The 13533-nt window shown below is 48.1% G+C and overlaps 1 pseudogene across 1 annotated transcript in view; it reads right to left on the reverse strand.

Moving 5' to 3' along the window:
• LOC144817818 (uncharacterized) overlaps positions 1-9932 on the reverse strand; it is a 316434-nt pseudogene extending 306502 nt beyond the window's left edge. The window contains exon 1 of the transcript XR_013606986.1: positions 9807-9932. The product of XR_013606986.1 is annotated as an uncharacterized LOC144817818 (transcript). The remainder of the gene's footprint in view (positions 1-9806) is intronic.
• Between the last annotated feature and the right edge of the window lie 3601 nt (positions 9933-13533).

Consider the following 13533-nt stretch of genomic DNA (forward strand, 5'->3'; position numbering starts at 1 on the left):
CACGTGGTGAGGGCAGGGGTCGGTTGGGGATCCGGAGTGGATGGAGTTCATCGTCCTGATGGTGTCTTCGGTGGTGATCGGGGTCCAGGCACGGATGGTGGTGGTGGGGGGCGTCGGTGCTGTTGTGGGGTGCACCGGTTGTGTGCTGAAGCTGTTGTGTATGTCTGCGATCTTGTTGTGGAAGTAGGAGGCGAGGGAGTTGCAGAGGTCTTGCGATGGGGTGATGTCATTGTTTCCGGCGCTGGGGTTGGAGAGCTCTTTGACGATGGTGAAGAGTTCCTTGCTGTTGTGTGCGTTGTTGTCCAGTCGTACCTTAAAAGCAGTTCTCTTGGTGGCGTGGATCAGTTGGTGGTGTTTTCGGGTGGCGAGCTTGAGGGCGGTCATGTTGTCTGGTGTCGGGTCTCTGCGCCATGCTTTCTCGAGGGCTCGGCAGTTCTTCTTGGAGCTCTTGAGTTCGTCGGTGAACCAGGGTGCTCTCTTGCTGCCGGGTCTGCTAGGCGGGGTCCTCAGAGGGGCGAGGTCGTTTGCGCAGTTGCTGATCCACTTCGTGAGGTTGTTGGCGGCCTGGCTGGGGTTCGCTGAGCTGGTGGGTGGGTCCTGGCTCAGGGATGCGGTGAGCTGGTCGGCTGTGATCTTGTTCCAGCTTCTGCGTGCAACCTGTTGCTGGTGGTGGTGGGTCGTGGTTCTTCTGAAGCCGAAGTGGACGCAGCTGTAGTCCGTCCAGTGGAGTCCGGTGGCGTGGCTGAGGACGATGTCCTTGCTGGAAGAGAAGACGGCGTCGAGTGTGTGTCCGGCGTAGTGGGTGGGGGTGGTCACCAGCTGCTTGAGACCAAGGTTGGCGAGGTTGTCCAGCAGGGTTGTGGTGTTGCGGTCGTTGTTGTTCTCCAGGTGGAAGTTGAGGTCCCGGACGAGGATGTAGTCAGCGGAGGGGAGGGCGTGCGGGCTGATGAAGTCGGCGATGTCTTCGCTGAATTGTGTGCGTGGTCCCGGGGGTCTGTAGATGAGGTTGAGATGAGACTAGGTTTTCCCTGGTCTCAATTTTAGCACAGACTCCTATTAAGCTACCCTTGTAAATAGGGAGCAGTTGCAAAATCAATGGTGTTTGCAGCGGAATGTCCACCGTAACACCCATTGTCCACCCCTTTCACGCTAAGTGTAGCTTGAAAGGGGGCCTTATTTACAAGGCAGCGTTAAGCCACGTTAAATGGCTTAATGCCACATTGAAAATAAGGCAAAACCCCATCGCCACAGGATCCTCAGAAAAGTGACATTACTGTGGTGATATGGCCTTGTAAATATGCCTCTTAGGGGCCGATTCCGATGTTGGACGGACTCAGGTCCGTCCGACATCGGTCAGGAGCAGTAACCCACCGACCTGCTGTCGTGGGTTATGGCCCTGCTAATACGAATGCGACTGAACCATGTTCGGTCGCATTCGTGTACTTCACAATGCAGGCATGCATTCCGAGCGGAATACATGCCTGCATTGAGAAACGCAGGGGTGCAGTTCATCCCTGCACCCTAGGGCCGGCACCGCAAGGTGCCTGCCACCAGGGGCAGGAATCCACAGAGGGGCACCATAGGTGCCCCCAGGCTGCCATTCGGCAGCCTTGCACCCATGGAAGCCCTGCTGGGGGCCCCCAAAGACAGTTTCCGACTTCCTTTTCGTGCCGGACAGACCGGCATGAAAAGGCAGTGCCATTGTACTTCCTCGGTCGTAAAGAGGTGACCGGGGTAGTACTAAGGATTTCCGGATGGCAGACGGGCTGTCCGAGCATGTCGTAGGACATCCGGAAATCCGAGTCGGATTCCATGCCGACCGAGCCTATCAGAATGGGACGGTCGGAATGCAATCCGTCCGGCACTGACCGATTCGGTCGGAAGGGCTCCAAACATGGTTTGGAACCCTTCCGACCCGAATCGGAATCGGCCCCTTAGTGTTGGCACACAGAGCTAGTGTCAAAATCTTGAAATACTGAAATGTAACATTCATGAACAGTGTAAACGGCCATACACACCTTTGTATAACAGGTATGCCATGTAACAAAGGAGAATGGAAATTGTCATGCACCTAATGCTTAACAACATGTCAACATGTAACAGACAGACACCAACAATAGCATTTGGCCTTTCCATGCAGAAGATAAAACCTGATCTTCTGGTCAGTACATTACCCAGACACCACCAATTATGGTGATGATGAAGAAAACCTTCCAACCTTCTTCCACAACACCCTCCAAGAGCTCCTAGACCTCATAGGAACACCATCTCCGGAACCCAGAGAGGGTCAGCAGCATCTCCACATGCCCTGACAAATATCCAACAGGCACGACCTACCACCACAGCCACACCCCTGGATGCTGAGGACCCACAGGTCACCTTCCAATGGCTTGCAGTAGGGGTCCAACGGGAGATGACAGATCACGTGCAGGCGGATTAAGGACCATACGCTTTTACTGATATTATTGTTCAGGCCAGTTTTTAATCAGTTTTTTTATTTGATGCCTCTTGTAGATTTTTGAGTATCAGGCATTAGTGGAAGCCAATTTTTAGCGCACGGTCTCATTGCTACTAGTGCTCAGACACTTTTGTTTTAATTGTCGCTCCTTGCTGCCTTTAGTTACAGAGTCTGCCTTCCGGTCCACCGCAGCTTCGGTAGCTGTTTGTGTGGAGAAAGCATAGTGACCCACTTCCGGTGAGGCTGCGGTCAGCGCTCTACTGTATATGGCTATAAAAGTCATTGCCAGGCCAGACGTGAGCTGCAGGCGTGCCAAAGGCAAGCCTGTCCGCGCCTGGACGTCGCCAGAAGCCAGGACCCCTGGAACTCCCGGAGAAATATGTGACAGATTCTACCATACACTACTACGCATTGGTTACTGTTCATCAATTGAGGACACCGGAGAAAGTTAGCACCCTTCAACAACTTCTATGCACCAATAGCTTTCCTCATATCCTAGAGGGCCCGATGGCATGCTTCAACTGCCATCTTCAAAACACCATCGATCTACGGAGTCTTATGGGGTTTGATTCGGCCCCAAACCTATTAAGAAGGATATCAAATGCCTCCTTTGTAATGTAAGATCGCTAGCTAACCATGCGACCGAGATATGGGATTTAATCACCTCTCATGCACCGGATATCTGTTTCCTGATAGAAACATGGCTGAATTCTTCTAATCTTCCAGCCATCACCCTAGCTATTCCTGATAATTATAAATTAATTTAAGTTTACAGAAATTTTAAATCAGGAGGAGGCCTTGCCATTGCCTTTAAAATACTAATAATGTAACTTGGATTACTACCACCACCTCTGACTCAATGGAGTTAGGTATTTTTAAAGAAATTTCTCCACAACAGACAGCTGGAACTGAGCCATAATCTATCAGTCGCAATCCCCTTCCACCACCACTCCGCCACCCACCGGCCCCATCGCTCTTACCTGCACGGACCGTTCTAGACTTGTTTTGAGTATATATGTGCGGGGCGGAGGGGTGGTGGGGGTTCTTGTCAACAAAGAGCAGTTAGAGCTCGTTCTTTTCTGCTTTCCACAGCCCTCTTATTTTTCTTTGCCAGTTGCTTTTCTGAATTCCTTATTCCTAATCCAAATTGCGTACACATACGACTTCAATAATATGTGTCATCATAGCTTATTTTCGGAATAAATCTTTTATTATTTTATCTTTTCAGTTTTTAGTTAATTATTTTGGTTGAATTCATAATCATGATCACACTATAAGATCATTTGATTGCTCTGTTAAACTGTGTTAAAATGAGAAATTAAAGTGTCTATGGCCTTTTTGTAAATTGAACAATTGAAGTGTAAATAACATTGGTGTGTGTGTGTTGGTGAAAGACAGTGTGATTGAGGAATGAAGTTAGTGTGATCATGATTATGAATAATAGAGGGTAATGTTTTTAAAATGTTTGATTAATGTTTTTGTATGTTTTGTACAGTGATTTTTGAAATACGAAATTGCTGAAAATTCAACCAAAATAATGAACTAAAAACTGAAAAGATAAAATAATAAAAGATTTATTCTGAAAATAAGCTGTGATGACACATATTGTTGAAGTCGTATGTGTACGCAATTTGGATTAGGAATAAGGAAAACAGTATTGGCATTTTCTTTGTTTGACAGTAGTCAGTGGCTTGGCCTTGCTGTCTTTTTTTTTTTAGTTGCTTTTCTGAATGCATGAGTTTGTCAATATTTAGTTTTGAAGCTGAGAGCAGCCAGGTTTGTGGTTTTCCCATGTCATTCTTGTCAGAGACACCAAAATACCTAGCTCAAAAGGAAACATCCGCCACAAAACGCCTTACTTAAGAAATACATTTCTAGTTCCTTAAGAAACCAGTTTACAAGCACTGGGATTCATTGAAAGCAAAAATCCGCTATTTTGGCATTATCCCTATAACTGCTTCTCTCAAAAATACATCTGGCAAGAACGAAATGTCCTTTGAAATAAATACTACTGGTGACAGAGGGTCACTGGAGGCATATTTTCCATTCTCTTTGAAAGGCCACAGTTGAAATGATTCTTGTTTGTATTGCTGGTGTACTATCTGGGACTGATTTTATTTGAAGAGGGACGGTCTTAAGCTCCATTTGCCTAGGTTCATCTTTTGCCAGGATATCTGTGAGAAGTTAAATTTAAAAAGACTTCCTCCGTGCACGAGTGGTAGTTGGAGCATGGGTAATTATTTGAATGGTGCAGCAGGTGCTGTGGCAGCCGGCACAACATTTGTCATGACCTCCTAGATACACCTAATATTGCTATATGTTGCAACTACACAGCCAGACACAATTGCAGTGAAAAGGGCCTTGATTTGAATGGTGCAGCAGGTGCAGTTGCCCCGGAGCCATAATGTTATGTTATGTTATGTTATTAAATTTTGTATAGTGCGCAGATGCCGCAGCCAAGAGGCGTCCCGGCGCTTTTGGAGATAAGAGACACAACACAACATGATGACCAAAACACAGGGCTATACAGCGGAGAACAGATGGGTTTTTAATTGTTTCCTAAAATGAAACAAATCGTGGATGGAACGAAGTGAAGCAGGCAAAGAGTTCCACAGCGTAGCCGCCATCACCGAGAAAGAGCGTCCACCCATTCTGGACTTTTTAAAACGAGGAACAATGGCCAGATTAGACCCTGCAGACCGAAGAGCTCTTAAGGGGACATAGTGGCGGATGGTCTGAGTAAGAATAGGAGGGGAGGCCAAGTTGAGAATTTTAAAAGTAAGGCACAAAGCCTTAAACTTAATTCTTTGGCCCACTGGGAGCCAGTGAAGGTCATAGATAGTGCTACGAGCCGAAACAAATTTAGGGAGGCCGACCAGCATCCTAGCCGCCGAATTTTGTATCCGCTGAAGACGGGCAAGCTCAGCTTGATTGACACCCAGAAACAGAGAGCTGGCGTAGTCCAATCTGGTCAACACCAGAGCTTGGACTATAATCTGCCTGGTGTCCGCGTCAAAAAATTTAAAAACAGGCCGAAGGCTTTGTAGAGCGCCGAAACAAGTTCCCGCAACACGTTTGATGTGGGGAATAAAAGACAATTGATCGTCAAGCCAGACGCCCAGATTTCTGACTTCGGCTACAGGGGTCAGGACGGGGCCCAATTCAGAAGGCCACCATTGGTCTCCCCAGAGCTCGCTGTCTCTCCCGAAAAGAATGACCTCCGTCTTGGTGGCATTGAGTTGTAAGCGATTATTCGCCATCCAGCCGGCGTCAGCTTTAAGGGCTGCTTGAAAGGTGGGGGCGTTCATGTTGGAATCGCCATTGAGAGACACCGCCAATTGTGTGTCATCGGCGTATGACACTATTGAGAGACCAAAGCTGGCAGCTACCTGCGCCAGCGGTGCAACATACAAATTAAAAAGGGTAGAGCTCAGAGCCGAACCCTGTGGAACTCCCTGCAAAATGGGACGTGGGGCAGAGATGTAGGGAGGAGTAGAAACTTTGAAGGTTCGACCCGTGAGAAATGATCGAAACCAATCAAGCGCTTGTTCTCCAACACCTGCCTCCACGAGGCGGTGTAAAAGGATGTGGTGGGAGACCGTGTCAAACGCGGCACTTAGATCCAATAGGATCAGTGCCGCCGTCTGACCTTGGTCAACTATGTTCCTGATGTGTTCCACCACCGCCAAGAGAGCGGTCTCGGTACTATGACCGGCTCGAAACCCATTCTGGGAGTTATCCAGTATGTTTGCTTCTTGCAGGTGGAGGGATAAGATCCTATTGGCGTGGGCTTCAGCTAATTTAGCCGTCCAAGGAAGGAGGGAGATAGGTCGGTAATGCTCTGATTTGGAAGGGTCAAGAGACGGTTTTTTTAGAATTGGTATTATAATGGCCTGCTTCCAAGCAGTAGGAACACTACCAGATCTGAAGGAGAGATCAATTAAGCTCTGCATCGCCGGATAGCAACAGTCGGCGAAATCACGAAATTCCATGGGTCTCATAGGGTCCTCCGGAGAACCTGATTTAACTTTAACCGTCAGATTTAGGAACTCCTCTTGGGTAGGACCTGGAATGGCTAATAAGAATTTGGAGACCGGAGGGGCACTATTAATTTCACTGACAAAAGGCGTAGCAAATGACCTGTATATAGCCTCCACTTTTTCAACGAAAAACGAGGCCAGATCTTCGCAGTGTGTCATAGAGGCGGTCAACGTGGAAGCAGTTCTTTTGTTGGTAAGGTCCTTACACACCCTAAAAATGGTCTTGGTAGGGTTAGTACTGTTTTTTATTTCTTGTGAGTAAAAAGCGGCCCTGGCTGAACATATGGCCTTATGATACATCCTAATGCAAGATCTATAGGCTGCTTTAAGATCAGTATCATAGTTTCTGCGCCAAGCGCGTTCTGCTTTTTTACAAGATGCTTTCAGTACCCTAAGGGATTCATCATACCAGGGACTGGGGGAGCCAGATTTAACCTTGCTCCACCTAGCTGGTATGAGGGTATCCAAAGATTGCTCAAGCCACTTGCAAAAGTCGTCATAGCCACGGGAAACTTCCTCAGGAGGTTGAGGATGGTGCTGCAACAACAGATGGTGAAAGTGCTCTAAGTTCAAGTTTCTCCAAGGACGCTTAAGAGTCTTAGGCAAGTTATGATTGGCTAAAGGGATGTCAATAGCAATTTGCGTTTCGATCAGATAGTGATCAGTCCAGGCCATAGGCTTGGGCTGGAGCACTTCAATATTAGAGGAGATGTTTGTCAAAAAAGGATCCAATAGGTGACCACCGATGTGAGTCGGGGATTCAACCAGTTGGACTAAATGAAATGCCTCAAGATCAAAAAGCAAACTTTGGACTGGATTGGAAAGTGGTGCTTCCATATGAAGGTTCAGATCACCAACAACCGTGAAATTGTTGGTTTTCAAAACTAAAGAAGGAACCACATCCGGTAGGCTAACACGAAAAGGTCCATCAGGACCTGGGGGCCTATAGATTAAAAGTCCCGCGAAGGTGAAATGGGGACTTACAGTGATGTTAAAATGCGCACTCTCACATCCAACTATAGTGGTGGGAGACCAGGCACACGAATAGCAAGTTTTTAATGCGACTGCAATGCCGCCACCTCTACCATTACGATGGGATGAGTGCATGGTATAGCCAACTGGAAGGGCTAGGTTAATCACAGCCATAGAATTATCATGAAGCCACGTTTCGGTGAAAAAGAAAATATCTGGATTTTCATCATTAATCAGTGAAAAGATTTCTTGCGAGTGGCAGGCCAAAGACCTTACATTCAAAAGAAATATTTTAAGAGGCGAACAGATGTCAGGACCCCGTACAGGACCAGTGGTAAAAGCTCTAGGGGGTTTAGATTGAAGACGCAGGATGGGTTGTGGTGCCGGGAGACAGAAGGAACAGATAGGGCACTGATAAGGACCACTAAGAGGATCCAAAGAGCCATGGCGGCAACCACTTACCCCTCGGCGCAATGCGCGTAAATCTACTAAAGATAGCATCCTGGAGTAGTAAAGGCCCTGCCAGGCCCTGCCTAGCGCGGACGAGCGCAGACGGGCAGGACTCTGGCTGGACTCAGGCGCGATGAAGGCGCACCGCTGCGCGTCACCGCTGCGCGACCGATAGAAGGCTCAAGTAGGCTTGAACAGGGCGAAATCTCGCGAGAATGCGCGAGAGAGCCCGTGCCCACTCCAAAATGGCGCTCAAATTCGTCCCCGGTACCCCGTGATCCCGGACCCGCCAAAGGCAGTGGTGGTGGTCCCCAGGGGGGTTTTATAGTGCAGGGATAAGGCCAGGGGGGTCGCTGCAGCTAAAAACAAGGTAAATGAACATAGATAAAAAAAAATACAAAACGGGATATTTAAAAGCGGAAAAGCAGGCGAAGCAAGGTGAAAAGCGCTCCTAGCGCTAGCGAGGTCGGTGTCGATTGGTCGCCTTCTCCAGGCTGACCTGCCGTCTCTCGCTGCCTCAAGTAGGCTTGAACAGGGCGAAATCTCGCGAGAATGCGCGAGAGAGCCCGTGCCCACTCCAAAATGGCGCTCAAATTCGTCTCCGGTACCCCGTGATCCCGGACCCGCCAAAGGCAGTGGTGGTGGTCCCCAGGGGGGTTTTATAGTGCAGGGATAAGGCCAGGGGGGTCGCTGCAGCTAAAAACAAGGTAAATGAACATAGATCAAAAAAAATACAAAACGGGATATTTAAAAGCGGAAAAGCAGGCGAAGCAAGGTGAAAAGCGCTCCTAGCGCTAGCGAGGTCGGTGTCGATTGGTCGCCTTCTCCAGCTTTAGGGACCCCCACTAAATGCAGAATATTGCTAAACGTTACTGCTATACAGGCAGTCACAAGTGCAGTTATCCAGCATTACTATGGCCATGATATCAATGATGCTGCAGGTGCAGTGGCACCGGGTCCAAAAGTTGTGAGAACTCCTCTAAACACCCAATTTTGCTATACTTTAACCACTAAATAAGCAGTCACAACTGTAGTTACCTTGCAGGCACTACAGTCATGATTTCAATGGTGCAGCAGGTGCAGTGACACAGGGCCCCAAAGCTCTAGGAACCCCTCCAAACACCAAATATTGAAATATGTTGCTACTAAACAGGCAGCCTCAACTGCAGTTGTGATGCAGGCAATAGAGTCATGATTTGAATGGTGCTGCAGGTGCGGTGGCACCGGGGCCAAACGTTGCTCTAACTCCTCCAAACACCAAATATTGCTATATTTTACCACTAAAAAGGCAGTCACAAGTGCAGTTACTTTACAGGCACTTGAGGTATGATTTGAATAGTTCAGCAGGTGCGGTGGCGCCAGGCCCAAAGTTGTCAGAACTCTTATAGATAATTTTGGTATTACATCAATTAATTATATTATTTCCCACTTCCATTTCATTTTTCAAAATTTTGCTATTACTTACCGACACTATGTCTCTAGTAAGAGCACAATATTTTGTACATAAACAAGTCATAGCACTTTAACAGACTTTATATAACTTATATTGTACAACTAACTACTCAGTAAGCTAAAACTTACAACAAAACAGCTTATTATTAATCACAAGGGCTAAGCCTGGTGCATTTACCAATGCTTGTTTTAAAACTGTTTGGAACAAAAAGCAACTGGAGATACAAAACTGAGTGGCCAATAAGTTGGAGACCAAAATGTTTTACTTGAGATACAGGGCTGGGTGGTCAATAAGATGTAGACCAAAAAAGCTGACTAAAGCAATTAGTTTCAGAGGTAACAAGTATTGTGCTATTCCATGTGTACAGATGTATGTTTTTAGTTGCTCGTTGTACATACGGGTCCCAGTTTGACCTCCTACGCCGCTGTCTTACCTGGGCCCCCGTTGTCTGTAGGGCCGGGCCCCTCGAGGTCCTGACCCGCAGTGAGGGGGTGCAGGAGAAGCAGCAGCAGCAGCGAAGGAGTGAGCGCCGCGGCCATCATTCGCCCACACTCGTCAGTTCTCCACACCTCAGTGCTGGCCTCAGTGCCCTCCGCTCTCTGCACGAGATCACCGGAAACGGACAACTCAGCTGACTGCACGTGCAGCGTTTGCAGAAGAGCGCTTCCTCAATATTCCTGCAGCGCTGTTGGAAGATGACGTAGTCGAACAGGGGAATTAACGTGACCTTTGTAGCCTACAAGGATCCTGGCTGTCTGGGTCTTAACCTTTCAAACCTCTCTGCAAGTAAACTTCACTCTTAGATCACGTGTCTGTCAATTGACGGTGCAACACACATAAGGTGGGGGTGGGTCCAACATGTCCAGGTGTCGCCTGCCGGGTCGGACACGTTGTGAAATCGAATCAGATGAGAGACCGAGATCTACAAAATGAACTTCCTCTCTGTGTCTCACAAGCCAAGAATTCCAACTCACTGAGAAAGAACGTGAATGACCAGTGTGAGTAGTGAAACTGAGGACAAAATGTGCACAACACCGCCAACGTGGTGTAAGCAGAGAACATAGCTGCCATATTTTCATGATGTGAAACCCTTCTATAGTTTCAGTGTGTCTACGAGTGACGGTCCATTACCTAAAGAGTGACACTATATTATATGGGGCCTTCCACAAACTGTACTTTACTCTGTTGGTCACTGCATGCTATATAGAAAGGTGGTTCTTAGCCTGTGGTCTAGGAATACCTCCTCAGAAAAGTAGGTTCTGATTAACAGATGAATAAAGTGTATATGAATAAAGAAGCAAAATTGAAAATTTGACATTGTTATGTAAATGTGAAATAATTTAGGATTGGACGCTAGAAACTAATAGGTATCCTGAGATTGATTTATGAGGGCAGTGCTGGTTAATCAAATAGAATGTAATATGGAAGAAAGGCCCTAAATGGATTTAGAAAAGTTCCAACCTGACCAATAAAGTTAAAAAAAATTTAGTCTTTGTTAATCAAATCAAATATTTCATCCTTTGTGTATTTGATGAATGCCTGTGTCAGTTTTTGTGTGTATCGTTATGCATGAAAATTGCTTAGGCTGCCTCGGGTGCTAGTAATGTCTTGTTACTTACCGGTAATCTTCATTACCCCAATTAGGGTCCTCCCCGTCCCAGTCTTTAGCACGTGAGGCAGCCCTGCCTCCACCCAGCCAATCACAACGTCAATATGTTTAAGCTACATAAGCCCCGCCCACCTACCGCCATGCCTGTTATCACCAAGACTCTGACACAAACACAGCGGGAGGGAGGGTCCAGCACTGGGACGGGGAGGACCCTATGGGGTAATGAAGGTTACCAGTAAGTAACAAGACATTACCTCCTCATGGGTCCTCCCCGTCCCAGTCGTTACTACATGAGGAACTCACAAGCAGAGAACCAAAAAAACGCAGGACACCAGGGATTCATGCAGGGTACAAAACTTTAATCAATAAAAGATTAATGAAAAACAGCGTTCAAGACGCCAACAGAAAAACTGTCAGCAGAGGCATGTAAAACATCAAGCCTATAATGTCGCACAAATGTGTGCTGTAACTGCCAAGTGGCTGCATTACAAATCTCCTGGATAGAGACCCCCCCGCCTCAGCCCAAGAAGCAAACACAGAACGCGTCGAACGGCCCTGCACATGAGACGGAGGAGGCAAAGCCAAATACTTGCAAGATTGGCAGACCGCCAAACGCACCCACCGAATGATCGGGGAAGTAGAAACCTTCTTCCCGTTAGCCACACCCCCACAGGAGACAAACAGGGCTGGAGAACTCCGGAACCCCAGGGAACGTTGGAGATAAATCTGGAGAGCCCTGCGAATATCCAAGGAATATCCAAGGAAGGGGGAACAAGGGAATCCACCTCAGTAGGCAAATCAGGAAAAATCACTCCTGCTACAAATGAAAACTTGAAGATACCTTAGGCAGGAAGGCTGGATCAAGCAGTAAGGAACTGCAAATAAGGAAACAAAATGAGCAAGGCACCCAACTCACCCAACCGGCGAGCGGAGGTAATGGCCAACAAGAAAGCCACCTTAGCGGACAGCCACAACAAATCTGCCTCCATCAAAGGCTCAAAAGGGGGCAACTGTAGACCCCCGCAAAACAGTTGGTAAATCCCAAGAAGGAACGAAAACAGGAGAAACTGGCTGACGAAGGCGAAAGCTCCGAAGAAGCGGACAAACCAAAGGGGCAACACCCTCCAAGGAGGCCCCAGGACCCCGACCAGCACGAACCGCCACCCACTGAGCAGACAACGTGGAAGGGGAAAGGCCTTTCAAAAAAACATCTCGGAGAAAGTCTAACACAGAAGTAGGAACTCCCAGTCCAGGTTCCACCCCATGAGAAGAACACCAAGAAACAAAAGAACCCCAATGACGACGGCACTTAAGGGTCGGTCGAAGGGCAGCGAGACAACTGGATGTCACGAGCCACCACAGACGAACAACAACAACGAAGACAAGGCAGAGACAGGAGCGGAAACTGAAGAGGAGACGGACACAAAGGAAGCCGGACAAACCGACTCTCCGCCACCCGCAACATGAGAGGAAACCAAAGGCGGCGAGGCCAGGAAGGAGCAATCAACAGGACCGAAACCTTCTCCCCCTGAATCTTCTGCAGCACACTCGGGAGGAGGGGAATGGGAGGGAATGCATACAGAAGACCAGGCGGCCAGGCAATCGAAAGAGGATCCATCGCCCAAGCCTGAAGACACGGTACCTCCTAACAAAACTGGGGAAGGAGAGAGTTGAGAGGAGACGCAAAAGATCGATCCATGGAGTCCCGAACTAAAGGCAAAGGGACTGGAACAGAGGAAGAGAGAGATGATACAGAAGAGAAGATGAAAGGTTGCGGCTTAGAATGTCCACATAAAAATTCAACTGTCCCGGACCAAACAATCATCAATATAGGGGAAACATGAAGAAACCCCAATGTTGCAAACCCCCCACAGCAGGAGTCAATACCTTGGTAAAGGTCCTGGGAGCAGTGGAGAGGCTGAACAGCAGAACCTGAAACTGTGACTGCCTCCCCTGGACTGCAAACCTCAGGAATCGCTGAATGGCAGGATGGACAGGAACGTGAAAATAAGCGTCCTCTAAGTCCAGGGAAGCCTAAAAATTGCCCCCCTGGATGAGCAGAATGACGGACTGTAATGCGACTATCCGAAAATAATCCAACCGCACCAATTTGTTCAGGGAAGGGAGATTCAATATGAGGCGGAAGGAACCATCGGGTTTTCAAACCAGAAACAGATGGGAATAGAACCCCAGGCCCACTTTCTCCACTGGAACCGGCACCATAGCCCCTTTCCGTACCAACATGGTGACGCCGGTCAGCATGGCAGATCGCCGCACGGGGTCTCTTGACAATGGGGTAACCAGAAAACAATCCAGAGGGGGAGGGCCCCGGAAGGTAATCTGGTAACCCCACCTGATGACAGACAAGACCCACTGGTCGGAAATCAGAGCTGGCCAACGGCTCAGAAACAAACTGAGACGAGCCCCCACAGCGGCATAGTCACTTCTGTCCTGCACCAGAGGGAGGGATTAATAATGCAACGCAGCCTCCCAACCACAGGCCCGACCACGAAAGGGCTGAGATGACAAAAACCCTGCTTCTGGAAGAAAG

The sequence above is a fragment of the Lissotriton helveticus genome, chromosome 2_1, assembly GCF_964261635.1.
Source record: "Lissotriton helveticus chromosome 2_1, aLisHel1.1, whole genome shotgun sequence".
In the NCBI taxonomy this organism is placed as follows: Eukaryota; Metazoa; Chordata; class Amphibia; order Caudata; family Salamandridae; genus Lissotriton; species Lissotriton helveticus.